This window comes from Anabrus simplex, chromosome 1 (genome assembly GCF_040414725.1).
Source record: "Anabrus simplex isolate iqAnaSimp1 chromosome 1, ASM4041472v1, whole genome shotgun sequence".
In the NCBI taxonomy this organism is placed as follows: Eukaryota; Metazoa; Arthropoda; class Insecta; order Orthoptera; family Tettigoniidae; genus Anabrus; species Anabrus simplex.
In genome coordinates this window covers 923,994,471-924,020,899 of record NC_090265.1, presented here as the reverse complement: position 1 = coordinate 924,020,899, position 26,429 = coordinate 923,994,471, and the positions used below count along the sequence as shown (strand labels likewise).

General features: G+C 40.1%; 1 protein-coding gene across 1 annotated transcript in view; it reads right to left on the bottom strand.

The window, feature by feature from the left end:
• The window catches only part of Fife (regulating synaptic membrane exocytosis protein fife), a 969,278-nt gene that overhangs the window by 447,116 nt on the left and 495,733 nt on the right, over window positions 1–26,429 (bottom strand). The gene's annotated exons all lie outside the window — the stretch shown is intronic.

Below are 26,429 nucleotides of genomic sequence, written 5' to 3'. Positions count from 1 at the left end.
TATTCGGTTATCGAAGTAAATAGTGTACATGCAGTAAATAAGATTGTTTTAAAATTGCATGTCTCTTAGCGTTATCCGAGAAAGAGCATGGGGAGTTCCCCGTACGTTGTTTCCAATGTAAAGTGTTTGTTACGGATTTGTGATATAGCGGCAGACTCACTTGCCTACTGCCATTCACAATCGAGTTGGGATGATTACGTAATAATTGCAGGCCCCATTGCCTACTACGCGGACAAAATCGATTTGGGGAGTTTTCGTTAATATGGCAGCCCCCTTCCTACTTCCAGACAGATTTCAGTTGAGGAGTTTCTATTATAATGGCAGGCAATTACCCTACTATCACTCGAAATTGAGTTGTGCAGTTATCATTATAATGCCAGGCCCATTTTCCTACTGCCAGCCAGCTTACTGCCAGTCACACCAAGTTGGTGAGTTTCCATCAAAATAGCAGGCCACTATGCCTAATGCCAGTCACATTTTAGATGAGGACATTTCTTTATAATGATAGGCACCCTTGCCTACTGCCAAACACAATCGGGTAGGGGAGTTTTAAACAAAACTGCATGCTCACTTGCCTTCTGCAAGTCAAATCGAGAAGGGAACTATTCATTATAATTGTAGGCTTTCCTTACTAATGACAGTTACACAGGAGTTGGAGAAGGAACCCTTTCCTACTGCCAGTCAAAGTCGGTGTGGGGAGTACTTATTACAATAGCAGACCCACCATTTCTCGATCGCTAAAAATCGACATCAGTGAATATATATATCGACATACGAAAGTATATGCGTATTTACAATATTGAAGACCTTCATTTACAGATTAACTGCTACTAAACGTACGTCATATCGACAAAGGATTATACCATAAGACACGCCGGATTTAGTGGCCTAAATGGCTGGTCCTATGATATGTCATCTATTCTTGGGTCAGATTGAATTAGAAACGTGGAACAGGGTAAAGGTTTTGTAAGATTATCTCACATTACATTACTTTTCGGATACATACATAGCATTTGGCTCACATATGGCTACTGGGTGGGCCAATTTTCGTGAAGAGTTTAATGATTCTGTATTTCATATAAGTAATTGAAAGTATGAATTATGCATGTGAAAATTCCAAATTGACTTAACATCGATTAAAGAGAAAAATCAAACGTAAAGGGATACAGATACGGCAAAAAGTCATAAGACCACGGTTGTAGATCATTCCAAATTGAACGGAGATTGTGCAATCCGTTATAGGATAGGAATTTCCGAAGGTCTGCACCATCATTAAAATTGCCTGCGTATTTCGATATTCTTCGGGGATTCAAAGTGAAAAATTTAATGATCTAGGAAGTTTTCCGTTCGTTACAGGCTTAAACGTATAATTTTGTCAAATTTCAATTATCTTCTTTTTCTTCTGGCAGATTATGGCGCAATTTGGATTTTGGGCGAGGCGGATAAAAATTAGTACTTTCAGGAAACTAAACCAAAAATTATGGAGATGGTCATTATTACCCCTTAAACGGAAAGCTGTACGAAAATTTCGCCAAAATAGTCAGTGTAGAGGCACACAGTCGTTACGATTTGATTTATATAGATAAGGAATCTGCTCCATGTAAAACACCTTTTGGGCTATGTCCGCTGGACTTAACCTGCAAAAGTGACCATTCATGATATCTCCCTTAGTAATCCTCCTGACGAAAGAATGCACATGAAAAAAAGGTTTAGAGGTGGAATTCCATCACGTTTGGTCGATTTCCAGTCAGGTTAGTCTTGTTCTGTATATGTTGTGGAAGAGTAAAATCACCATTTCGGTTCCCTATAAACCGCCAGTCCATTCCGGAACATGAAATGTTATTTGCGTTTAAAACCTACCTTTGGACAGGTGGATGCTAAATATAAATTTTGGTTCGAATGTCTTCAGTAGTTTTCAAATTGTAAGGAGTACGCTTTACACGCACCCGCTCGGGAGTTAAGTCCGATGGGACTTGTACAGAAAAACGGTCCGTTAATGATATCTCCCTTATTAATCCTCGTATCGAAATGATGCACATGAAAAAAAGGTTTAGAAATTATTATCTACCAAGGTAGGTAGATTTCCATTAAGTTTGGTTGTGTATATTTTGTGGAAGTGCAAAATCACTGTTTCGGTTTCGTATAAACCCCCAGTCAGTTCAGGGATTTAAAAACAATATTTGCCCAAAACCTATCAAGGACAGGTGTATTCTAAATATGAGTCTTGGTGGAAATACATCCAGTAGTTTGTAGCACTCGCGTACATACGGCGTAATTAAGGAAGAAATAATACAGTTAAGAAAGTTGAAAGTAATAGAAAATGGATTATAACTGCGGACAGCCGGATAACGACAAATATGTAAATGCCAAGTGAATGTATTGGAAAATCAAATGCCCCTCAATAAATTATGCTAGTGTGAGTAATGGATATAATAAAGCGGTAACAGAGGAGAAATTTAGGTCAGTGATTCTTAGGTAAACAAATAATAAGAAGATGACTAATGGTGTTATTACTTAATCTATTCGAGGGCGGTTATAATATCCAACGATATTCCGCCAATATCCCGCAGATAGGCCGATTGACGCCTCTCTTGCCTTCTACCCAAGGAACAACCACGAATTTAAAAGCATGATGAGGAAAATGGCAATACGTTACTTCCCTGCTGGCATGCAGTCAGAGACGTTGCCATGGTAACCTGTAGTTTCGTTGTCGGTCTGTCGGTCACTCAATGCAGAGCATGATACCAGCGGAAAATTGTAAATTTCTCCGTCATGTGAAGAGTAAGGTAAATTATGAACATAACGAAAGTTGTTTATAATGAAGAGACGTTTCACGTACGGTAAACGAAGTTTACAGAAAATCAATAGTATAAGAGAAAATGGAGGAAACCCATTCTGGTTTTCCTATAAACCACCCGTCTATTCGACGATTGTAAAATAATATGCATATAGAAACCTTCCCCGAGATGAGTATTCTCTAAATATGAAGTTTGGTTGAGATCTATCCAGCCGTTTCGAAGTGATGGTGGAAAAACCATTCAGGTTTTCCTATAAACCCCCGTCTATTGAAAGATTTTAAAACGATATGCATATCGAAACCTTCCCCTGGATGAGTATACTCTAAATATGAAGTTTGGTTGAGATCTATCCAGCCGTTTCGAAGTGATGGTGGAAAAACCATTCTGGTTTTCCTATAAACCCCCGGTCTATTCAAAGATTTTAAAATAATATGCATATCGAAACCTTCCCCGAGATGAGTATACTCTAGATATGAAGTTTAGTTGAGATCTATCCAGCCGTTTCAACGTGATGGTGGAAAAACCATTCTGGTTTTCCTATAAACCCCCCGAGCATTGAAAGATTTTAAAATGATATGCATATCGAAACCATCCCCGGGATGAGTTTACTCTAAATATGAAGTTTGGTTGAGATCTATCCAGCCGTTTCGACGTGATGGTGGAACAGACAAACAAACAGACAGACAAACAGACAAACAGACAAACAGACAAACAAACAGACACGAAACGTAAAAACCACCGATTCGGTCTTGAGTTGACCTAAAACGGATAAATATCTGAAAAATTGGCAAAACAAAAGAAATTACAGACAGCGGACCCCCTACAATTTTATTTATATAGACTAGCGAATGTACCCGTGCTTCGCTACGGTATTCTACATTGTATTCGAATATCGAAGTAAATACTGTACATGCAGTAAATAAGATTGTTTTAAAATTGCATGTCTCTTAGTGTTATCCGAGAAAGAACATGGGGAGGTCCCCGTATGTTGTTTCCAATGTAAAGTGTTTGTTACGGATTTGTGATATAACGGCAGGCTCACTTGCCTACTGCCATTCACAATCGAGTTGGGAAGTTTACATTATAATTGCAGGCCCCATTGCCTACTGCGCGGACACAATCGATTTGGGGAGTTTTCGTTACAATGGCAGCCCCCCTTTCCTACTTCCAGACAGATTACAGTTGAGGAGTTTCTATTATAATGGCAGGCAATTACCCTACTATCACTCGAAATTGAGTTGTGGAGTTATCATTATAATGCCAGGCCCATTTTCCTACTGCCAGCCAGCTTACTGCCAGTCACACCAAGTTGGTGAGTTTCCATCAAAATAGCAGGCCACTATGCCTAATGCCAGTCACATTTTAGATGAGGACATTTCTTTATAATGGCGGGCACCCTTGCCTACTGCCAAACACAATCGGGTAGGGGAGTTTTAAACAAAACTGCATGCTCACTTGCCTTCTGCAAGTCAAATCGAGAAGGGAACTATTCATTACAATTGTAGGCCTTCCTTACTAATGGCAGTTACACAGGAGTTGGAGAAGGACCCCTTTCCTACTGCCAGTCAAAGTCGGTGTGGGGAGTCCTGATTACAATATCAGACCCACCCTTTCTCGATCGCTAAAAATCGACATGAGTGAATATATATAGATCGACATAGGAAAGTATATGCGTGTTTACAATATTGAAGACCTTCATTTACAGATTAACTGCTACTAAACGTACGTCATATCGACAAAGGATTATACCATAAGACACGCCGGATTTAGTGGCCTAAATGGCTGGTCCTATGATATGTCATCTATTCTTGGGTCAGATTGAGTTAGAAACGTGGAACAGTGTAAAGGTTTTGTAAGATTATCTCACATTACATGACTTTTCGGATAATTATGTGACAGCTACATACATAGGATTTAGCTCACATATGGCTACTGGGTGGGCCAATTTTCGTGAAGAGTTTGATGATTCTGTATTTCATATAAGTAATCGAAAGTATGAATTATGCATGTGAAAATTCCAAATTGACTTAACGTCGATTAATAGAGAAAAATCAAACGTAAAAGGGATACAGATACGGCAAAAAGTCATAAGACCAAGGTTGTAGATCATTCCAAATTGAGCGGAGATTGTGCAATCCGTTATGTGATAGGAATTTCCGAAGGTTTGCATCATCATTAAAATTGCCTGCACATTTCGATATTCTTCGGGGATAAAAAGTGAAAAATTTAATGATTTAGGATATTTTCCGTTCGTTACAGCCTAAAACGTATAATTTTGTCAAATTTCAATTATCTTCTTTTTCTTCTGGCAGATTATGCCGCAATCTGGATTTTGGGTGAGACGGGTAAATATTAGGACTTTCAGGAAACTAAACCAAAAATTATGGAGATGGTCATTATTACCCGTTAAACGGAAAGCTATACGAAAATGTCGCCAAAATAGTCAGTGTAGTGGCACACAGTCGTTACGATTTGATTTCTATAGATAAGGAATCTGCTCCATGTAAAACACCTTTTGGGCTATGTCCGCTGGACTTAACCTGCAAAACTGACCATTCATGATATCTCCCTTATTAATCCCCCTGACGAAAAAATGTACGTGAAAAAAAAAAGGTTTAGAGGTGGAATTCCATCACGTTTGGTCGATTTCCAGTCAGGTTTGTCTTATTCTGTATATATTGTGGAAGAGTAAAATCACCATTTGTGTTCCCTATAAACCGCCAGTCCATTCCGGAACATGAAATGTTATTTACGTTTAAAACCTCCCTTTGGACAGGTGGATGCTAAATATAAATTTTGGTTCGAATGTCTTCAGTAGTTTTCAAGTTGTAAGGAATACGCTTTACACGCACCCGCTCGTGACTCAAGTCCGATTGGACTTGTACAGAAAAACGGTCCGTTAATGATATCTCCCTTATTAATCCTCGTATCGAAATGATGCACATGAGAAAAAAGGTTTAGAAATTAATTTCTACCAAGGTAGGTAGATTTCCATTAAGTTTGGTTGTGTATATTTTGTGGAAGTGCAAAATCACTGTTTCGGTTTCGTATAAATCCCCAGTCAGTTCAGGGATTTAGAAGTAATATTTGCCCTAAAACCTATCAAGGACAGGTGTATTCTAAATATGAGTCTTGGTGGAAATACATCCAGTAGTTTGTAGCACTCGCGTACATACGACGTAATTAAGGAAGAAAATAATACAGTTAAGAAAGTTGAAAGTAATAGAAAATGGATTATAACTGAGGACAGCCGGATAACGACAAATATGTAAATACCAAGTGAATGTATTGGAAAATCAAATGCCCCTCAATAAATTATGCTAGTGTGAGTAATGGATATAATAAAGCGGTAACAGAGGAGAAATTTAGGTCAGTGATTCTTAGGTAAACAAATAATAAGAAGATGACTAATGGTGTTATTACTTAATCTATTCGAGGGCGGTTATAACATCCAACGATATTCCGCCAATATCCCGCAGATAGGCTGATTGACGCCTCTCTTGCCTTCTACCCAAGGAACAACCACGAATTTAAAAGCATGATGAGGAAAATGGCAATACGTTACTTCCCTACTGGCATGAAGTCAGAGACGTTGCCATGGTAACCTGTAGGTTCGTTGTCGGTCTGTCGGTCACTCAATGCAGAGCATGATACCAGCGGAAAATTGTAAATTTCTCCGTCATGTGAAGAGTAAGGTAAATTATGAACATAACGAAAGTTGTTTATGATGAAGAGACGTTTCACGTACGGTAAACGAAGTTTACAGAAAATCAATAGTATAAGAGAAAATGGAGGAAAACCATTCTGATTTTCCTATAAACCCCCGTCTATTCAAAGATTTTAAAATGATATGCATATGGAAACCTTCCCCGGGATGAGTATACTCTAAATATGAAGTTTGGTTGAGATCTATCCAGCCGTTTCGAAGTGATGGTGGAAAAACCATTCTGGTTTTCCTATAAACCCCGTGAGTATTGAAAGATTTTAATGTGATATGCATATCGAAACTTTCCCCGGGATGAGTATACTCTAAATATGAAGTTTGGTTGAGATCTATCCAGCCGTTTCGACGTGATGGTGGAACAGACAAACAGACAGACAAATAGACAAACAAACAGACACGAAACGTAAAAACCACCGATTCGGTCTTGAGTTGACCTAAAACGGATAAATATCTGAAAAATTGGCAAAACAAAAGACATTTCAGACAGCGGACCCCCTACAATTTTATTTATATAGATTAAATTTGTACACTGGTGGTAAGTCCGGCTACATGGCTAAATGGTTAGCATGCTGGCCTTTGGTCACAGGGATCCCGGGTTCGATTCCCGGCAGGGTTAATTTTTTCTGGCACGGGGGCTGGGTGTATGTGTTGTCATCATCATCATCATCATCATCAAGATGCGCAGGTCGCCTACGGGAGTCAAATAAAAAGACCTGCATCTGGCGAGCGGAACTTGTACTCGGACACTCCCTGCCATTTCATTTTTTCACTGGCAGAAAAAAATACAATCCGTACACCAAGAAGGGGTTGTGCTAGATTAAAGAACGTTGGTAGACGTCGTTGTACATCTGAAAGATGAGGTTGATTCAAATATCGAGCAATTCGCATTTTGGACTTAAGTTTGTACTGAAATTTGTTGGAAAGATTGTGTTACGTTCATGTTTATGAATTTACAGATCCTAAGCTACCTTATGTTTGTTCCATCATTTATCGATTCACGTCTTTCTACGTCTATCTATCTCCCTTTCATCATCACCAGCCACACATCACCCTCACAGGTGGTGGCATATAGCTTGGTTATCATCTGAAAAATTCAGTCTTGGGTGACTAATTTATGCCATTTTTAGTATCATTATTATCATGATTGATTCTAGTAAGTATTTGCACGTATGTAGTGACATAGTTAATGGGGATAAGGGACGTGTATGTTTCGGACTTGAATTGCTGCGAACCGAGGAACGGTGTTATGAACTCAATATTAGGAGTATTTCACCTTCATCGTTATAGAGGAATAGCGTTAAGTTACTTCGTTACTCATTAAGAAATCCGGTTAATCTATCGACCTGCCAACCTTCCGTTGTTTTCGAAAGTACATTAAGTCATATAGGAATTTCTTTTTACAAATTGATTCGACGCTGGACGACTTTAGACAAGGTCATGGTGATGTCACTTGTGAGCAAATTCGTCGTATTAAGGCTCGCCTTCTTCATTGTAGGAACCAAGTGTCTGATCTTCGGTTTGTTGATAGTAGGGATGATAAAGAGAGGATTTTGTTAGTTACGTGGGATGGTAAAATTTGAGTTTCTTTTGAGAGTGGAAGATATATGATTATTAATTATTTATTGATTTCTTCTCTCCACGTTGAACATAAGCCTGTGGAAGTTAGTAATCAGGAGGTTTCACAACCACCACCTGTTCAGGTCATTTCGTCTCGTGCTGAATCACGTGATACTGAAACTGTTTCATCGGCCGTTAATTACACAAAGCTCATCCACTTTATTTAATAAATTCATAGACTGGCGGAAAAAATCCATACTCCAAGGAGGGGTTGTGTTGGATTAACGAACGTTGGTAGGCGTCTTTATACATCGAAAAGGTGAGGTTGATTCAAATTTCCCGCAAATCGCATTTTGGACTTCTGTTTGTATTAAAATTTGTTGTAAAGATTGTGTTAAGTTCGTATTTATGAATTAAAGGATGGTAAGGTGCCGATAGTAGCGGCCCCATGATGTTCCACATCAAGTTTGCTTTAAATACGGACTGTACTGTGCGAGAGGGTTGGTTACCTGTGAGATTGGAGGGGGTGAATGTGAGTGGGTCAAGAACGTCTTTACGGAGACGAAGAGGCCAGTATCAATAGCTCACTGCGGTTGAATAGGGCTATGTGAAGGTGAATTTTCCTTCGTCGCTATTGCAGAACGACTTGGCTGGATTGGCTCCACTGTGCAACCGTGCTGGCAGTCTCTGGACGTCCCCGTGGCACCAACTAGAGGGAGGACCGCCGTATTCAGCGTATGGCTGTGGCGCAATGGACTGCGTCTGCAGCAGCAATTCGAGCGACGGTTGGCACCACAGTGACGCAACGAACTGTTCGAAATCGGTTACTTGAAGGACAGCTCCGAACCAGACGACCTACAGCGTGCATTCCTCTTACCCCAAACCACCGCCGTCTGCAACTTCAGTAGTGCCAAGCGACAGCCCATTGGAGGATGGAGTGTAGGTCTGTTGTGTATTCCGATGAAAGCCGGTTCTGCCTTGGTACCAGTAATGGCCGTGTGTTAGATAGAAGGAGACCAGGTGAGTGCCTGCATTCCACCTGTCTGCAGCGTTGATACACTAGTGCTACACCGGGAGTTTTGGTTTGGGGAGCAATTTGCTATGACAGCAGGAGCACTCTCGTGGTTGTCCCACGCATCCTGACTGCAGATGTGTACACCCGTCTGGTGATTCGACCTGTTGTCCTGCCATTCATGAGCAGCATTCTCGGGGGTGTTTCCCAAAAGGATAATGCAGGCCCCCATGCCGCTGCTGTAACCCAACGTGCTCTAAAGAGTGTCGAAATGTTGCCATGGCCTGCTAGATACTCCAATCTGTCCCCAATCGAACACGTATGGGACATCATTGGACGACAACTCCAGCGTCATCCACAACCAGCATTAACCGCGCCTGTATTGACCGACCAAGTGCTACAGGCATGGAAATCCATCCCACAATAATTCAACAGTCAGGCGAATACACCAGTTATTAATGGACAGGCATGGGAGAATTGCGGTGGCTTTCCTCGCGCGGATATTAACCTGGGATATCATTGGATGAAAACTCAAGCGTCATCCACAACCGGCATTAACCGTCCCTGTATTCACCGACCAAGTGCAACAGGCATGCAACTCCATCCCATTCATTGTAATTTTAATCTATTAAATATGTTACCTTGACAAACATATTGCCAGACTTTCCGTATTCTACATTCCATATTTCATGGCGTTTGGATATTTATTTCCGCGAGTGTATTCTACAGACGCCCTCGAACAGGTTATTGAATTTCGGTGGATTATTTCTGAATTTTTATAGCACATTGCTTAGGGTGTCCAGCATGACCTGATTTTTCAAATCATTTATCCGCATTCATCTGGAGTATTAGTCACTCCTATAGTTGTGGCTATTTCTGAACATAGCATTATTGGGGATTTACATGCCGAACTATTACGAGAATGTATTTCCCCTAGAGCAATATCGTCTTTTGTTCAGCGCTATTTCGTTCCTGTTTAAAGGAGTAATTTATCAGTGTCTGAATATGTTAAGAAAATTAAAATATATTCGGGAGCCTTGAGTATTCAGATGATGAGATTGGGAGTTTCATTGTTGAAGGTTTGATACATGAGTATAATTCCCATTTTCACTTTATACTAAGGCGCAATTCTTCTTCAAGTAAGAGAGAACGCTTGTGTTGCTACACAGGGAGTAAATTTCGCGGACTCGTTCCGCAAAATCGATAGGCCGTCATCTACAGTAGAAGCACTACTTTCCTGTTTTACCTTCTGAAAATAAAAACACTACGCTGTTTTCTGTGTAAATCTATTTCTCATTCACGTAATGTGGAACCTAAGCAGCAATCGGCTAAACCTATTAGTGGTACTACGGTCCTGAGTCCATTGAACGTAAATGTTACGAGTGTGGGTCTATCACATATTTACGTCCTCACTGTTCGATAATTTCTTAAATATCAGCACTCGAATTTGTTTGGATGGCCACTTACCCCATAATCGTAATATATTTCTGAAAATGTATGGCTAGACTGCTATCTGTTATTAAGGTTAAAACAATTTATTTTGAAAAATTCAAGATAGAAAAATGAGTTTACATGCTTCCACAAACACTGAATATGCAGAATCTACATATCTCCCTGTGTGTATTCACTTATCAAAATAGGCAGGAACTTCATACAATCTGCGTGGGTAGTCTTCTAGGTTACCCAGTTCTAATTAACTGAAGCTTTCTATATTTCTGAAGCACCCCGATATCCATTTAACGAATCAAGTTAGAGACAATCATCTTCACACAAGTTTCGCGGATTGGCTGCCCAATTCAGGCTAATAATTACATTCAGAAGGCCATGTGTTCTCTAAAGTCAGGGTATTGCCCGAGAATCGCTTGCTATTTAAATCTTACGTTAAATTACGTTTTTATTGGAGTAAACATTATATTGGAACATTTCCGATTAACGAGTAAAACATAAACTCGTGATTTTGAAATATTTCCGACAAATGAGTTTAAAAGTTTAAGTCGTAGCGGGTCATTACGGCTCCATGGCTAAGTGGTTAGCGTGCTGGCCTTTGGTCACAGGGGTCCCGGGTTCGATTTCTGGCAGGGTCGATAATTTTAACCATAATTGGTTAATTCCCCTGTCACTGGGACTGGGTGTATGTGTTGTCTTCATCATCATTTCATTCTCATCACGACGCGCAAGTCGCCTACGGGAGTCACATCAAAAGACCTGCATCTAGCGAGCCGAAGTTGTCCTAGGACACTCCCGGCACTAAAAGCCATACGCCATTTCATTTTATCACGTAATAGTGGCAGAGGAAACCGGTCCTGATATTCATCATAACGTGCGAGCGACAGACTTGAATCCGTCGTTGGAACATGAAGGGTTTTCTGCTCAGTCTAGTTTATTGTGAGGGCGCGTCACTGGTGTCTCTTGCTTATTTGCGGGACTGGGATCGTATTATGGCTGTCCATCCACATAAAATACCTTATTAGACTGAATAAATGAATAAGGTACCCACGCCCTTTCTTAATTGATTCTGGGAGCGTAATATCTTTAATATATTCTAACCTGTAAGAATTGCTGAAGGGTTGTAGTAAGTATTTTAACAATTCTCGGATGGTTTAGAGTTTCTGTACGTATTGCTTCCTTTCCTTAGAAATTCAGTTCCTTAGTGATTAAAGGATTATCCTGCTCAGTCATACCAGGAGCTGATTTCATCGCGCATTCTGGGCTCATTGTTAATTTAGCCTCACTGAGCGAGTGGCTGTGCGGTTTTGGGTCACGTAGTTGTCAACTTGCATTCGGGAGAGAATGGGTTAGAACCCCCACTGTCGACAGCCCTGGAGATGGTTTTCCGTGGCTTTTCCATTTTCACATAGTGGGCCGATGGTTTAGATGTTAGGCCCCTTTAAACAACAAGCATCATCATCATCATCAGCAGCAACATTTCCATACTAGAAAAATGCTGGGGATGTACCTTTTGTAACTAAGGCTACGGTCGCTTCATTCCGACCTTTTGCCCTTTCCTATTCCACCGTCATCATAGGACCTATCTGTATCGGTGCGACGTTAAGCAAATTGTAGAAAGTAGCCCTTAAACCCAAGTATACGGTACCAATGTTTCTGTAGTTTTCTGGGAGATAGGGCAATGTAGGATCCTTTTTTCGTTCTAGGTTGAAATATCGATATGTAGCGGTTAGTGTTGATGCATCTTCCCGTATTGTGAAGTTATTTTCCACGCGTGTTGCCACAACTTAGAATACTGTCTTTTGTTTGAAACAAAGTTTCGGAACATTTGGTCCTCGTCAGTACCTTGTATCTGACACCACTTCAGTGTTTACTTCTCATGAATTTAAGTTTTGCTCTGGGTTAGTGATAACCACATAACTTTCTCTCCACACTATCCAAATCCCTCGTATGTGGAACTCTTTAACCATCATTTGACATCTATATTGATTGCGTGCATAACATTCGAAATACCATTCTTGATGGAATTCTACCCTGCAATGGTAGTTTTTAGCACTTAATTCAGCTAAGCACCGGGTGAGTTGGCCGTGCGGTTAGGGGCGCGCAGCTGTGAGCTCGCATCCCGGAGATAGTGGGTCCGAATCCCTCTGTCGGCAGCCCTGAAGATGGTTTTCCGTGTTTTCCCATTTTCCCACCAGGCAAATGCTGGAGCTGTACCTTAATTAAGGCCACAGCCGCTTCCTTTCCATTTCTGGGCTGTTCCTATCTGTGTCCGTGCGGCGTGAAACAAACATATATATTCATCTAACCATGAACTGCATGGCAAACACCTGTCTTCGTAAAGTTTGTGTTCTCGCGTAATTACCCAGTAGGCAATCTCAGGTCAATTATTTACTTTTTCCTTGATGTTATCGACGCTTATTCTATTCGTGAAAGGTTGGAGTCCACCGTAACCTTCTGAACCTTCAGGCTAGTGCGAGGGTTTATTATAAGAAGTGTCGTAAAGATGGTAGTTTCAAGGTTTGATATTCAGTATTTATTAAAAAAATAGCCTGTGAGTTCGAGGCCAATCGCAATTCCTCCTCAATTTCGTGGTCCGTGGGGCATTGCGCAGTATTTAACACATGCTCGTGATAATCCCAAGGGAAAGTTGGCCACTGTGCGCGTTTCACAAGTAAAAACTGCTTGACTGAAGCCTTGTATTAAGAATGTGTAATGGTGATTATATTGTTTTTTCCAGTTGATAATTAGTCCCAATGTTTATAGGTTGATCTTTGCCTATACTCTGAGTAACTTTGACTTCAAATGTTGTAAATATACTCGGGTTGCTGACGAGGGTGTTAGTAGCAGTTTACTGCTGGACCGGTGACTGTATGTCAGGTCATGTTTAGGACATGTATTATTCTGATTACTTAAATTATCTGGTAATGAAATGAAATGGCGTATGGCTTTTAGTGCCGGGAGTGTCCGAGGACAAGTTTGGCTCGCCAGGTGCAGGTCTTTTGATTTGACTCCCGTAGACGACCTGCGCGTCGTGGTGAGGATGAAATGATGATGAAGACGACAGATACACCCAGCCCTGTGTCAGCGAAAGTAACCAATTATGGTTAAAATTCCCGACCCCGCCGGAAATGGAACCCGAGACTCCTGTGGCCGAAGGTCAGCACGTTAACCATTTAGCCATGGAGCCGGACAAATCATCTGGTGTATGAACTGTACATCCTATTTATAAATTAGGCATGTCAATTATTGTATTTGTTTGAGGCCTCTGAATAATGTGGTAAATTTAGGTTGTATATGCATTAGTTTACTAGATTACTACGTTTGGGAAGTGTTGCCTGTGCCTCATTCTTATATTCCCTTGTGTTTTTCTTGTTTGCTTTATGCCGCCATTCTGTTGTGTGTGAATTAGGTCGTAGGAATTTCTCTTTGCATCGTCGAGGTGTAACAAAACAAAACGTATTGGAATCTTGAACTTTGATCCTGACAGGTCAAAATGGCCAATTGATCTACTTAGAGTTGAAGTAAAGGGCCTCTCTGTTTGGTTCCAAATGGTCTTCCATGTGCTGGAGGAACATCATTATTTCCGAACCTGTTGCTATATCGCGTGTGTGCTGTGGATATTCTGTGAGCAACCTTGACGCTTTGCTAGTCGACATTCTCAATCTGTTTTCAGTCTTCCTGTTTCGAAACGATCGCATTTGAGCTGTACAGGACGCGCTATTCTGTACACACCGAGCTCGATAGCTGCAGTCGCTTATGTGCGGCCAGTATCCAGTATTCGAGAGCTAGTAGGTTCGAACCCCACTGTCGGCAGCCCTGAAAATGGTTTTCCGAGGTTTCCCATTTTCACACCAGGCAAATGCTGGGGCTGTACCTTAATTAAGGCCACGGCCGCTTCCTTCCCACTCCTAGTCCTTCCCTGTCCCATCGTCGCCGTAAGATCTATCTGTATCGGTGCGACGTAAAGCAACTAGCAAGAAAAAAAAATATTCTGTACACCTTGTCCTACTTCTAGCACCTGATTGATGCCCGCCTGTGTACGTCGTGTACCTTCATCAGCTGATCTGGTTACTGATCCCGTTGGACTTCTACACTACTTGTGTTAACAAATACCCGTTCTGTGTTCAGATTAATTCAAGTTTTTCAGTGTCATGCAATAGCACGTTATTTATGATCTCTGAGAGCTTGCGGCAAGTGATAAAATTAATTGCATTTGTCTGAATTTCAAAAGCTTGGACGAGTGTATGTCGAGGAGTTTGTCACATATGCATTGTATATGGTTTTGAATTTGTAAAACTTACACTGATTATTGAACCATCTGAAATGATCGACATCACGAAGACAGGTACTATGGACAGTTGAAGTGTGCTTGCGTGAAGATTTGACCTTCTAATTGTAATGCAAATGTCATATGTTATGCTACTGGTCGTTCGTCTTAGGCCTAGTGGCTGGCTTCTACAGCTGATGATTCTCATTTCCTATTCTGAGATAGCTGATTTGCTTGGTTAGGGATTCCTTGTGAACCCGTGGCTACTGGGCCACTTGCATGGGCGTGTCTCTTTCGGGGTGTATGTTGCATGAAAGCTTGGTGCTTGTGGCGGTGAAAGGCAATATGAATTAGGAGTGTGTCTCTATGCCTTTTGTTTGTGTGAACTTAATGTGGCTTGTGGGCCAGCATGCCCTCATTGATCGAATATGACCCGGTAGAACATTGATTTTTATTAGTGTACTGTCGGGGCAATATGCTTCTTTTGTAAATTTTCCTTGGGCACATTTTGTTACCACTCTTTCTGTTGTGAGTATCTTTGCTTTTCAGCATTAGGGGTGTAAAGTTCATAGTTGTTGCCCACTTTTGGTTTCTTACTCCTTAAGCTCCATACTGAGTACCCATGCTTGCATCATTTATGTTTGTAGCAACATTCGCAATTGCATTTGTACTTAACTTTGCATTTATGTGATTCGGCAGTTTGCACTTATGTTTGTGGTGAAGTTTATTATCAGAATTGTATTACGTTTATATTCATATGCCTACTGAAATTACAAATGTTAAACTACTTTGTGATTGTTCTTTTCTTTTTCGATCCATGTCTGCCATCCTTAATCACCAGCCACCACCCGCACACTTTAAGATTCCTCGAGTTCCATGAAAGACAATCAATATATTTGAGATAAAAGTCTGAATAATATCATCTCACACGAACAAATCTTATACATCAGAAATGTACCAGACTTTTCCATACTTCGGGTGTGGAATGTTTGCCGTCATCAAAAACTTGGATATGTATGACATTGATAATTTTTTATCGCCAGACTGTGATATTTGATATCTGAACTATTTTATAAGAGTACAAGCTTTGATAAATTTCCAGATTTCGGCTCCTAGTTGAGAAATTCATCCAGTGAGTTTATTTAGTCCAGGATCTGCAAGTTAATACTTCACTTTTCACCACACCCATAGGCTATTGGTTCCATCAGAATATGGGTGACATTCAGTATAACGACATTAACCTTACCTGCATGGCCTACCTGTGTAGTAATATTTGTAGAATGTACAAATGACATATTAACACAAAACTTGTACATACATAATAGTTGCGATGTCAACAATTAGTCTCCCCGTGGACTCTTCCATCTCAGAAATATATGGGTATGATGCGCATAGGTATCACCCAAATATCACTATAAAATTTGTCACAAATGGAACATAACAATTGATTTTACACATATCAAGTGAAAAATCTCTGGCAAATTAAGAAATACCGTCGTTATTTGAGAAATATGAAAACATACTTAAGGCTTGTAGACAGGACTGGTTTATGTCGTATTCCGCTGCTGATGCCGTCTTTTGTTACTTTCTTGAGGTCCAGGGCTAGCACCGTGGAATGGGAGTGCTATGTCTGTGGATTCCCATTATCCTTGTCCATTCGCTGCTGGTGCCGTCTTTTGTTACTTTCTTCAGGTCCAGGGCTAGCACCGTGGAATGGGAGTGCTATGTCTGTAGATTCTCATTATCTTTGTCCATATTACTAGAGTGGCCAGTTCAAACAGCAAAATGGAGGTCAACAGAAAAATAGCATGATCCCTGGACCAATAAATATTTTTATTTCTGTTCGAACGAAAGTAGCTCGATCCCTGGGCCAATAAATCACCTGTCCACTGAATTTTCTTATGTACATTGGCCATACCATTTTGTCGCCTATTAAATATTGTATATCGCGATACAATTCATGAAATGATGTCATTGACAAGTGAAGCAATGAAACGAAAGCAAAGAACTTCAGTGAACACAGATATCACACACGAAATTGTTGAAAGTGTAAGACAAAAGAGATACGTGTGTCACTGTGAGCGTAACACCAAATGTACTTGTAAAGTGGTAAAGTACGTATACATAATATTCTCCAAAAATCAAATATTTCTTAATTTGCCAAAGATTTTTCACTTGATATGTGTAAAAGCAATTATTATGTTCCATTTGTGACAAATTTTATAGTGATATTTGGGTGATACCAATGCGCACTATACCCAAATATATTACTACATATAACAATTCAGAAATGAACTTCCGTTCACGCTTCCTACTGCTTTGCCTTGTACTGTCCAGGAGACTGCTGTAGATTATCGCAAACGCACCATTATCTTATCAATCCTGAAACCCAAATGAAGAAAAATTCCCCGTTAGTTATTCACTGTACTACTACACGGCATACACGTAGGAATTGAGCATCAGGGCATTAGAAAGCAATAGAGGGGGATTGTAATTGTATGTGACTGTTCTTATGTGATGATAGCCACGGAACATCTAGTTTTATCTGAAATTGAAATTTCTTGTTCAAGCATTCCACGTGTATTAAGCGAGACTCGAATCGCGGGCACCTTGATGGAAAGCCAGTGACGACGCCATTAAGAGATAAGATGTTATAATCCTGATTTAATTTTTTCAGTAAAAATCGCAGTTATATTTCTCAAGCAGCAAACACGAGAAATAAATAACTGTTACATTGTTGAAACAGACAGACCTTTCACACTGAATTATGTAATGCTGGCAACGATCAAGAAATATATTCACAGATAATTAATGAGATTTCCTTTCAGTGGTACTCATGCTTCTAGAGGATAAACAGGTGTTTGTTTGCGGCAGCCATTCAATAAAAATTATTTGGATGTCATTAGCATACACTGATAGCAACAATGTTTTGTGGATGTAGTAATCTTGTAATTGAGAGCTCAATGCATATGCACATTTTATCGTATCTTTGATGATACTCGAGGAGAATAAAGCCTTTGTCTGTTTGTAATCACTTAACAAGGTAATGCCACATGGGCGACCTACAACGACAATGTGATTACATTAATCGATTTTAGTTTAGCACTGTCAGTGGGACTTACCTCCGCTTCATGAGGCAGAGTTCAATTTCGTAAAGCAAATTATCTCGATGAAGAATTTTAACAGGCTGCCATTGTCATAGGAGCTGGCAGTCGGAAGAAACTGGGGCAAACTGTCAACTGTGAGACGAGAAAGTGACAGTGAAATATTTCACGTATAACCTATACATAGATGGAGACAAATTATTTCATACGGTGCTTATTTATAACTGAATATAAATATAGATGGACGCAAATTCTGGTTGCATTATTTTCAAGAAAAGAGGACCTATCAAGACCGGTAGCTTTATTGGTACGAATAATTTGAGGAAGGTTATGAAATTCACTTGGTGTGGTAGTCATGCTCGATAGGGTTCTGTTTGAAACTGTACCTGCAGGGGCAACATCGCATATCTGACAATGCACTTCCTAACCATTATTTTACTTAGGATTGGTCACGTCCCTCAGCCATATATAGATATCCAATCCATTAGAACAATTGTAATTGTGTTCATTTCCCGATGTTTATGTTAAATACATTATACTGCAGGAGTGCCCGAATACATCATGCAAACATACATTCCTACAGTACGGTGCGGTATCTGCTGTTTCGTTGAGTTTGGACGGCAGATCGTCCGTAAAGAAAGAAAACAGCAAAGGGCCAAGAAAACTGCTTTGTGCGACACCGGAGGTGACTGGTAACCATGAGAATGATGGGTTTGATATTATCACTCTCTGCCAAGAAGGAATCCAGCAAGAAGGGTCAGGAGAGTTTATGGAGCAACAGAGTGTGGTCTACAGAATCTATAGCTATTGAAATGTCTACATATCTGATATCCAGCAGTGATTTAGCTGCAATGGCATGTGATGCGAAACTATGCAGAGTGGTCAGGTTTGTTAGAAAAGAATCACCTGGTAGGAAACCATGCTGATTGGTTGAGATATATACGGCGACGTGAATGCGCGTAGACGCTGGTGAATAAGTTTTTCAAAGATAAAGAATAGTGTTGATAGAATAGAAATTGGTCGGTAAGATGAAACATTAATTCGTTGCCTGATTTGAGTAGTGAGACAATATTTGCCTGTTTCCAGGTCGTAGGAAAATAGCCCATGGCGAAACATCTGTTAAATAATTTAGAGAGATGGACGCAAATTCTGGTTGCATTATTTTCAAGAAAAGAGGACCTATCAAGACCGGTAGCTTTATTGGTACGAATAATTTGAGGAAGGTTATGAAATTCACTTGGTGTGGTAGTCATGCTCGATAGGGTTCTGTTTGAAACTGTACCTGCAGGGGCAACATCGCATATCTGACAATGCACTTCCTAACCATTATTTTACTTAGGATTTGTCACGTCCCTCAGCCATATATAGATATCCAATCCATTAGAACAATTGTACTTGTGTTCATTTCCCGATGTTTATGTTAAATACATTATACTGCAGGAGTGCCCGAATACATCATGCAAACATACATTCCTACAGTACGGTGCGGTATCTGCTGTTTCGTTGAGTTTGGACGGCAGATCGTCCGTAAACAAGGAAAACAGCAAAGGGCCAAGAAAACTGCTTTGTGCGACACCGGAGGTGACTGGTAACCATGAGAATGATGGGTTTGATATTATCACTCTCTGCCAAGAAGGAATCCAGCAAGAAGGGTCAGGAGAGTTTATGGAGCAACAGAGTGTGGTCTACAGAATCTATAGCTATTGAAATGTCTACATAGCTGATATCCAGCAGTGATTTAGCTGTAATGGAATGTGATGCAAAACTATGCAGAGTGGTCAGGTTTGTTAGAAAAGAATCACCTGGTAGGAAACCATGCTGATTGGTTGAGATATATACGGCGACGTGAATGCGCGTAGACGCTGGTGAATAAGTTTTTCAAAGATAAAGAATAGTGTTGATAGAATAGAAATTGGTCGGTAAGATGAAACATTAATTCGTTGCCTGATTTGAGTAGTGGGACAATATTTGCCTGTTTCCAGGTCGTAGGAAAATAGCCCATGGCGAAACATCTGTTAAATAATTTAGAGAAATGGACGCAAATTCTGGTTGCATTATTTTCAAGAAAAGAGGACCTATCAAGACCGGTAGCTTTATTGGTACGAATAATTTGAGGAAGGTTATGAAATTCACTTGGTGTGGTAGTCATGCTCGATAGGGTTCTGTTTGAAACTGTACCTACGGGAGGGTGCGGTTGTTTTTGTGAGGAACCCTTCCCTCACAGAAGTTGGACAAGAAATACCTGTTGAACAGTTAATTGCGAACGACACTGTCTGATGTTGTATTGTTGGAATTCGGGAACATTAGAATGGCCTTTTCTGCTTAGTAACGAAAACTTGTTTACCACCGATGCAAGCAGGAAAAGGATATATGTAATTAGATTTGATTTTGGAAGTTCAAATAAACTGCGAGAGGACCTGCTATTTTCATGCTTGAACGATTAGCCCTATACAGTTGTCACTATGTACGATAAAACATTTGTCATGTCCGGTGTTTGTGGTGATTATTTTCTTAACGAGGACAACCCTTTCAAACCATATTCAATAAATATTATTGTTACATATAATTTGATTCTTCAAGATCGTTCAGTCGGTTGCTGTTAAGTCTAATAAACACAATGTCTAATCGCAAAGAATGTCTACAAAATGAAGTCTGATGATATTAAGTTTAACGGCCAGAAAGTTCTAATACGAGTAGTAACTAAGAATGGCAAGGCATTAAAGACTGCGTCATCCCGTTAAAAAATAAATGTATGAAATACATCAATGGCAGGTAGAGACAATGGTATGAAATTATTTAGGTACGATCCCCCGTGGGGGATACGGACAAAGAATACACCCACGGTATCCCCTTCCTGTCATAAGAGGTGACTAAAAGGGACGACCAAGGGATGATGAAATTAGATCCATGAGATTACTTGTTATTAGTACCATTGCGTGAAGAACACAATGGGCCGACATTACTTGCAGTTTGCACCACCTTGCTAGGAAAACCATGGGTTTAAGTTACATAGGAACAGTACCATTATGTGAGGAACACTTATGGGTCTGGGCGATGCCTGTGACAGGTAAAATCGTGTGTATCCCACCGGTTGATTGCACTGTGTTCAGAAAGGGTCTGCGTTACCTATGAGTAGTACCGAAATATGAGGAACACCATGGGTCTACTTAGGTTGTGATTAGTAGGCCTACCACTAAGTGAGGACCCACGGATTTGACTGCTGCCCGTGATTAGTACCACTGTGTGAGAAACACATGGATCAACGTTGCTTGTGAGTGTTGCCATTATGTGTGATATAGGGAGTCTACCTTACCTGTGATTAGTACCGTTATAGGAGGAATACCATGGTTCTGCTTCAATATTATGAGGGAACGGTGACCTGGATTTAGGACCCCTTTGGACAAGAAGCATCATCTCCGAAAATAAGGAGTTGTGAATTGAATCCACTGATTGTTTTGGATTCATGGTCATTTTTCGCTTTTGATTCTAGTCAGTCATTTCGTTGCACCTCGTACCATTAGGGGCCGTTGACTTAGCTGTTAGGCTCCTTTAAACAAAAAACATCATCATCATCATCATCATCATCTTATTTAGGAACGTGGTGAAATTAACGGCTACTCAAGAGCTTTGAGCTACAGCTTGAAACTGTGTTCTGTAAATTGGGGAAGATAATGTAGAATATCTGTTATGACACATCTGTGAACTGTAATATTACTAATTAGTTTCGGTATTCTTCCTTTAATATTACGAATTTCTTTCGTTTAGACGTTGTTGTATACATACTACAATTAGACTTCTAGTGTAGACCAACTTTCTGATGGTGTAAATTACGTAAATACACGGTAGGTGGACGTTATGAATTGTTGGACGTTGTTCAACAGTGGACTTAGTATTGTAGACCAATTGTCACTAGACGTAATCACGTAGGCACTGTGTCATTAGACTGATTCTACAGACCTGTCGACTGTGTACCAATTCGATCTACTTCACTTCTGACATAAAGACGTATTCTATGCCATAAAACTTGCGGCGCTGCCTCTGACACAGCTTTTGCTTACTGTACAGCATATTGTCTCTGCTCTTGAGCAGTAGAAATCTACAAAGTACAAATAAAATCAAGATCTTAACTACACATGTCAAAAACCAAGCAAGCCAAGCTGGATACAGTTACTCCTATTGAAAACCGAATAGGTTGGTTGAAGGTGGCCCTAATCCATAATTACACATTTTTCACGAGAGACAGAGAATTTATCTCAATAATTTTTGACTGGCAGTGAAGGTGATATAAATAGGTACGTCTGCAAAGTGTCAGTGTTCTACATTCAACAGTTTAATATATAAAGGGGCGTGCGGTTAGAGACGCGCAGCTGTGAACTCGCATCCGGGAGATAGTGGGTTCGAACCCCACTGTCGGCAGCCCTGAATATGGTTTTCCGTAGTTTCCCATTTTCGCACGAGGCAAATGCTGGGGCTGTACCTTAATTAAGGCCACGGCCGCTTCCTTCCCATTCCTAGGCCTTTCCTGCCCCATCGTCCCCATAGGATCTATCTGCGTCGGTGCGATGTAAAACAAATAGCAAATATATATAAGGGACCCATGAAGATATCTATCAGTATGGGTGGGTTTACGGTAGGAAGGTAGCAGCGAAGGTTAAAGAATATTGCAGGGCCTTACGTTTTTGCCAGCCAGAGAAGTATGCTGTGGCAGAACATGCTATATATAATGACCATCGAATAATTTTTGATGCAACTTCTGTCATTTGTAGAGATAAACATTTTAATCCTAGAATTGAGGCGTCTAGTATCAAAACCGGCGAAGTCACTCAAGGCATATTTTTCAATATGGACGAAAAACCTGTAGAGACAAAGCAATGATGGTCAGAAAAGATTTTTTTTCACAGTTATATCCTTAATGGTTTAATATTTAAGTTCCGTTGTTTTGAGAAATCTAACTCATAATTAACCCATCTTTTTTGTTAATTTAAATTTTGACTTGGCCGTTTTTGTTGCAATTTTGTACAATTTCACAAGGTATGAAAGTAAATTTTTCAGTTCACCACTTGGAACAATATCCACGTTAGAGCACACAATAATGACAAAATACGAGCACACCGGAAATAGGATTGCTTTGGCGCCAATAACGGTAAGAAGCCCGCGAATACGTAAATCAGTGTTGCAAACGAACAAAAAACAAAATATTGTGACTTCAAAGAATATACATTACGAGGAACAATTTTGCCTGCTGATATTATCACATTGTTGCTTAATGCAACAACACAAAGTTCCAGACAATAATGCTGCATCATAAAGATTGTCGCTCGTTCCTTGACTTGGCCGGTTTTGAATTCACTGGCTGCATGACTTGGCCGATTCTGTTGCACGACCGAGAATTCAGTGCTCTATAACATGAAGACATGGACGATTTTAAAGCATATTCTTGTTTCACCTGATAGTGCTATACTTCTACTTCAAATTTATAACCTTAACTCATTTTCGTAAATTTTGTGACTTGGCCGGTTTTGATACTAGACGCCTCAATTGTTCGCGAGGCGATAGAAATTGCTGCATACCCGAATAATTTTGACAAAAGTGACGGCTGTACACTGAGTAGATCATGGTCACCCTCCATAGTTAACTCGTCAACGTCTTTCTGCTTGACTCTGGAGGCCTTGGAATGAGCTATATTTTGTTCGATTGCTGATGAGAATATACGTGAACGTAAATGTGATTATTTGGCTCTAGTTTTGATAAACGAACTACGAGTCGGGAAAATGCAACACCGGATCTCAACATCGCGGTCTCAAACCGGACAGAAGTATTCGGATTTTTGAAGGACAGAAAAAAGTTCTCTTGGCACTCCATGCTGTACTATGTCGCCATGCAAAAGATCTCTTCCGACAAATGTACCGTTTTCCCGAATTAATTTATTCAGTCTCATTTAAAGGCCACCCAATAGCATTCCATTTTCTCTACCATATGGTTAAGAAAAACGGAATAGAGCGTCGAAATTGACTTGCAGGTATAATGTCTTTAAATCTTAATGTTTGACTAAGGTAGCATTTATTATTATTATTATTATTATTATTATTATTATTATTATTATTATTATTATTATTATTATTATTATTATTATTATTATTATGATTATTATTATTATTATAGTCCGACTCGTTGGCTGAATGGTCAGCGTACTGGCCTTCGGTTCAGAGGGTCCCGGGTTCGATTCCCGGCCGGGTTGGGGATTTTAACCATAATTGATTAATTTCGCTCACACAGGGGCTGGGTGTATCTGTTGTCTTCATCATCATTTCATCCTCATCACGACGCGCAGGTCACCTACGGGAGTCAAATCAAAACACCTGCACTTGGCGAGCCAAACTTGTCCTCGGACACTCCCCGCATTAAAGGCATACGCCATTTCATTTTATTACCAGATATTTTAAGTAATCAGAATAATACATATCCTAAATACGACCTGACATACAGTCACCGGTCCAGCATACCCAGAAATAACTTTGATAAGCTGTAGAAAGTTATTATTATTATTATTATTATTATTATTATTATTATTATTATTATTATTATTATTATTGAACAGACACATCCGTAGTATCACATTATAACTTCGAACGATATATAGAAGTCAGTGCCATTAGGGTAGGGGCAATATTAATTAAATGTTATTAAACCCACTGGTATCATTAAACCATATAATATAAGACTGTATATATTTCAGTGGTAGAAATATTTACAGCAATGTGCTATGTCCAAAATCATCTGGATCGTCCGGATATATGGCACCCTACCCTATTAGACATGGATGACATTCTCCAGTACTCAGTTTGTGTAAGAATGTCAGAGACAATCTTGGTGGAGAGAAGGTCTGAAATGTTAGCCTGCAGAACAACAAAGGAGAGGGTGGAAGGAGGACAATCACCAATACTTGGTCTGCGTATTCTTGTATAACAGTGACACAATTAGAATCAAGATGTAAACAGTCAAAATATTCATCGTTATTTTCAAAGGAGTTTAGTGCTCATTGCTCATTATTCAAGTACTCAGACTCATTTTGTTGAACAAGGGTGAGGGTGGTTCCATTAAATATATATGATCTACAAGATGGAAGTATCCCGGTATTTATTTTGATTGCTTGTGGTAGTCGGTGGAAGCAGTGGCAGATAGCTATCAGCAAGGATTAAGAAGAAGTCGAAAATGAAGAAGTGAGATTGAAGATTGCGGACGAACTGATTTCAATGGCTCTGAAGTGCTTGAATAGATGGGGGTGATGGGGAAGGGCGTTGCGTGTAACATGTATTGAGTAAAAACATGTTTGGGCTCTATATAAAGACGTATAAGATATTGCGATGTAAATGAGTAAGTAGACGTATTTTCAGTCATTAAATCAGGAAGGCGCTCAGTCTATTCGCAATTAAAGACTGAAAGCTGAAGGACAATTTTTTCATGAAAATGCATGTATAAATATTCTCATTTTATATGTAGGTGATATGCAGATACAAGTTAGCCAACTGAAATATGCCAGTAATTTCGTCAGTGCTCGCATATAACAGTATAAGGACGACGGTGTTATTAGCGCAGTTGCTGGCTCTCTATTCACATGGCCGTGGTTCGATTCCAAGTCAATACGTGGTATATGGAAGGGTATACGGAGAGAACTCAAAATGTGCCTGGGTGCTCCAGTGACCCCATACATATCTTGAAATATCCGAAGAAAGACGTCTATTCACCCTGTGAATGCCTTATTCAAAGGCATGCTCTTCATAGTGCTCATGTCTGGAGTTTTTAAGACGTAGTCATTGAAGGATGTGTGAAGGCGTATGTTCTTACGGATAGTTTGGGGCTCTGTACCATGCACCATTCTGAAACTTAACGATCTGGAGAGAAACGAAGTGAAAGGCCACCTTTCAACCTAACCAAGCAAATGGATGGTAAATATATTTATACCAATCTCATGTTAACGTACAATGCAGAGCCAACTGAAATATGCCAGTGATTTCGCCAGTGACCGCGTATTACACGTGCCTATTTTCAATAGCAGTGCTCAAAGTTATTCACCGGGCGAGTTGGCCGTGCGCGTAGAGGCGCGTGGCTGTGAGCTTGCATCCGGGAGATAGTAGGTTCGAATCCCACTATCGGCAGCCCTGAAGATGGTCTTCCGTGGTTTCCCATTTTCACACCAGGCAAATGCTGGGGCTGTACCTTAATTAAGGCCACGGCCGCTTCCTTCCAACTCCTAGGCCTTTCCTATCCCATCGTCGCCATAAGACCTATCTGTGTCGGTGTGACGTAAAGCCCCTAACAAAAAAAATATTCAAGCTTACCTTCAGGTGTCCAGTATTCTAGAGAAGGACGAATAACAAAAAATAATAGAATGATTACAGTGAAGTAGAAGAAAATAAGTTATTCGCATATTTATACTTACGCGAGTTAAGACATATACAGTACTATAAGAGAAGGGGAAGGTTGAGTTGAGTGATTTCATCTCGTGTCATTGTGACTT